Here is a 4,177-nt window from a genome sequence, read left to right as displayed (position 1 = left end):
TGCATTTAAAAAAAATGTCTTTTTTGTTTTTTAACAACTCTTTAATTTTAACTTCTACATGACATGTTTTAGATCACAAGATTTAACGAAATTTTGATATATTTTACATATCTTTAGTTTAAGATCACAAGAATTAAAAATATTATTTTTTATACTCAATACCAAGTTAAACCCAGAAAAACAAATTGAAACGGAGGGAATACTTAATTAGTAACAAAATATACTTTCAACTATTTAATTATATTATATTTCTAGATGTACTCTTTTCATAAACCCAGTTTAAGAAATTACTCTTAAAGGGATATTAGATTCTAAACTCATAATTTGAAATTTATAATGTGTTCAAGCTAATATCAGAGGTTAAACCCATCAGATTAAATCCTGGCTTTTGAGTCTGATTCTTTTTCTTGGGCTAAATACATTGCAATGCTTTTTTTCTTTTTCTTTTTGTGAGGTTGCGATGAGATTTGAACCGAAAGATTGTCCGCGTGACCTATACACTATCTTGAATAATTTGACCACCTCATATAAAAACTTAAACTATAAAAAATTACTATATATTAATATTTAATGTTGAGTCCCACATAGTAATATTCACATAGGCTCATTAGGTATGAGATTTTCTCTTTATATGCTCATAAATTAGTCTTAGGGTTGAGTTACACACAAGTTATTTTTAGTATTTAATTATATTACTTCATCTGTTTTAATTTATGTGGACTTATTTGACTGGACACGAAGTTTAAAAAAAAAAAAGACTTTTGAAATTGTGGTGTAAAATGAGGCACATATATTTTGTGTGGCTATGAATCATTGCATAAAGATAAATTGTTTTCAAATATGAAAAGAGATCATTTTTTTTTTTTTGCATGGATCTAAAAAAAAATTAGATTCACATAAATTAGAAGGGAGGGAGTATAACTCAACATGGAGCAAAAAACTCTACGCGCTAATGTTACAGAGAAAGGAAAAGACACTACTTAGATCTTCTTTGACAAGTACTGCAAGTATGCAAATGACTGTTAACAGAATTAGACAATTCAGATATTTCGCTATTACTAGTCTACAGACTGTTAACAGAAACCATCAGTTTAAGTGACACTCCAATATTATTTAACTCTTTACAAGGTACACGCTAAACAGTTAAACTACAGGCACTATCCTACGCCCCGTTTTTTTGAAGCAAAGGACTCTAAAAGACAAGACAATACTGCGCATGGAGATCATGCAAAGTGACTATTAGTATAGACTACGAGTTTTAAGCAATATACACCGTCTGTTTAGAATGTTTTTTATACCATCAAATCATGTACTTGTTATAGCAGGTAACGTAACATATCTTATTTTTAAGATTTCAAATCTCACATTATATGAAAGGTTATCTCTGTATATCATTAGAATGACCTGATGTGTAAAAAATTATTTACACAAACAATGTATAAAACTTAAACTCCGAGACTTAAAGTAGGAGATGTAGTCTGGTCCTTGAGGCCATCGGTTATGGGAAAAAGTGGTAGGGTTTTGAGGGGTCTATTGACACAAGAAGCTAAATTATTAGGACTAATGTTCATCATCACGATCCAATCTTTTCCATATGGTCTTATCATGCAATTGTCCATATTCTCAGCTGGTCTTGAGAGATCCATTGGATATAGGTAAGTCATTACTTGAGATGATGCACCTTTGATTCCACCCTATAACACACAAAAAAGAGTGTTAATTAAGAAAATAAATAAAGCGAACAAATAAGATATAAAACCAAGAGCTTGAAAGTATAAATACAATGAAGTACCTAAGTGACTATGGAAGTCACATATTGCATGGTTCGTAGCAAATAATACAAGAATTCCTCTCTTTTTTATTTGATGGAATGCTAGAGTTTTCAGTTTTTTAAGTCAAAGCAGCCTCATGTTCATTTGTATAAAAATTTGAGCAGGTTTCTCAGAATTTACAAAAGAATCTGAGTATATAATTCCAAACTACAGTAGTATAAAACAATGAGTGAAAAGACCCACGACAATATATATGACCTCTTTGAAAACCCTTTCATAACCAATGAGAGACTGCAGTACTTTCTAACATCATCTCGTACGTATAACTCAATTATAATTGGTTACATGATTGGAAACATTCTTTTTGAAAGATTGAAAAGTGGACTTGAAGTGGAGAGAGAAAGCCTCGAGCTGGAGAGAGAGAGAAGGCTTGGAGCAGAAGGAGCGAGCAGACTCAACAAGCTAAAGAGTGAGATAGGAATATACGAAAAGAGAGTAGGCTCAACAAGCTAATGATTGTAAGTCTAGGGCAAAGTAAATAGCTCGATGAGCTGGATTAGTAAGTGACTCGCAAAGCTGAATCTAGAGATAATTAACAGAGAGAGAACTACAGAGAAATGATTGTGAAAACGAGTTTATCAAAACTTGGTTCTAATATTCTATGAAAGAATCTAACCATCTAGCCTAAAATCTCAACGCTTTGAATAGAATGACCAAGACATCATAAACCCTATTTAAAAATTTACACAATCAAAGAGGGACAAGTGTATTTCCTAACAGAATCAAATACTCGCTCTATCCCATATTACTTGGCCATGTTATTAAAAATATATGTCCAAATTACTTATTCATATACAAAACCAAGATAAAGTTAATTAAATATTTCTCATCTTACCCTTAGTATTATCTGTTCTTGAAAATAGTCAATATTAATTAGAATATATTTATTGGAGAGAGATAGGGGTAAAGTAGTAAAATGCATCTTTTATTTTTGATTTCTTAACGGGTGTGCAAAAGGAAAAGTGACCAAGTAATAAGGGACGGAGGGACGGAGCAGTATTACTTTTTTTGCATTTTTTCTTTGTGTATGTGGGGGTGGGGACAAGCTTTCTTGTTTTCTTTCTAAAGATGAAAAAGCATACAGTTCTAAAACTAAGTAGATAAGTTGACTAGCTTCTGAAATAGTTTCCTCATGCAGAATGAAACCCAAAAAAATTATAATACTACAAGTAGTAATATTTTTGTGTATTTTTCTACCTCTTGAAGAAGCCCAGTAGATGTAAAAGGGAATATTTAGTTAACACCACATGAAGATTTTTGAGAGTTCTGATCAGTACGTAGGTCAGTGAAAGAGGCCATTTGTGTTTGTGTTATTGGAATTATTAGTAGTAGTAGTGCTATGAGCATCAATGGGATATTGAGCTAAAATTTGTTGTTGGTTCATTTGGGAAAGGAGTTTTTTCTTAAGCTTCTGCCTGCTCCTAGCTTTGTGGTTTTGAATCCAATAAAACACATTTTCCCCCTCAATTTTCCCAAAAGAAGACAAATGGGCAGTGATACTTTGTATTTGTGTAGCCTTTGCTTTCCTTAAACCTTTCCTATGCATTTCTTCCAAGAACATAATTTGTTCTGGAGTTGGACTCCACCTTGTTGGTCTTGTCATTTTTTCTCTTTTCAGAAGTGACATTTTTTTTTTGGCCTCTTTTTTCTTGGGGTTAGGGTAAAATAAACTGATTAAACTGTACGGAGAGTGAGGTTTTAATAGGTATATATAGAGGAAAATTTGATGGGAGAAATTGAAGATGGAGAAGATACCTAATGGAGGGAGTGTCCATTGGGGTTGTTTGGAATTAATCATAATATCATTTATTGAGGGACTGAATAAAATGTGCACCAATTACACCAAAGAAACTAAAAAAGTTAGGGTCATTAATTTCACTGTTGGTCCTCTCTATAGTTACGTACTACCTATAGGAAAAAACCAAAAATTATCGTTTGACAAATTTGACAGTTTGCAGTGTGATTGTTTAAGGGAGGATGAAGAATATGGACTCATTTAATGTTCATATTGTACTTTTTAACAAAGGGGCCTAGACTTTGGTGTGAATTTTAGTTCAGATATAAAGTATACTGTAAAACTCTTATCTCACGAAAAAGAATTCAGAGTGCATTTTATCCAAGTATTCTTAATCTTTTTTTTTCTTTCCCTTAAAGGACTTTCTTTTAAAATAAATTCATCGCATAGGAGATGACTATCTTTTAAAGAAAATTCATCACATAGGAGATAGTGGAAGAGGCACAGGAAAAGAAGGGGAACAATGAGAATTTCAATCAATAGTTATGGTGCGAAAAACTCGAAGAAAATGAGAAAACGGTCTCTCAAATTTGAGGATACGTTCAAAATG

General features: G+C 32.1%; 1 pseudogene; it reads right to left on the bottom strand.

Annotated features, from left to right (window-relative positions):
* Positions 1-1,445: 1,445 nt before the first annotated feature.
* LOC132643843 (WUSCHEL-related homeobox 3-like) lies at positions 1,446-3,459 on the bottom strand (annotated as a pseudogene).
* Positions 3,460-4,177: the final 718 nt, after the last annotated feature.

The sequence above is a fragment of the Lycium barbarum genome, chromosome 6 (assembly GCF_019175385.1).
Source record: "Lycium barbarum isolate Lr01 chromosome 6, ASM1917538v2, whole genome shotgun sequence".
In the NCBI taxonomy this organism is placed as follows: Eukaryota; Viridiplantae; Streptophyta; class Magnoliopsida; order Solanales; family Solanaceae; genus Lycium; species Lycium barbarum.
The sequence above is the reverse complement of the archived record's forward strand: the minus strand, read 5'-3'. Positions and strand labels throughout refer to the sequence as shown.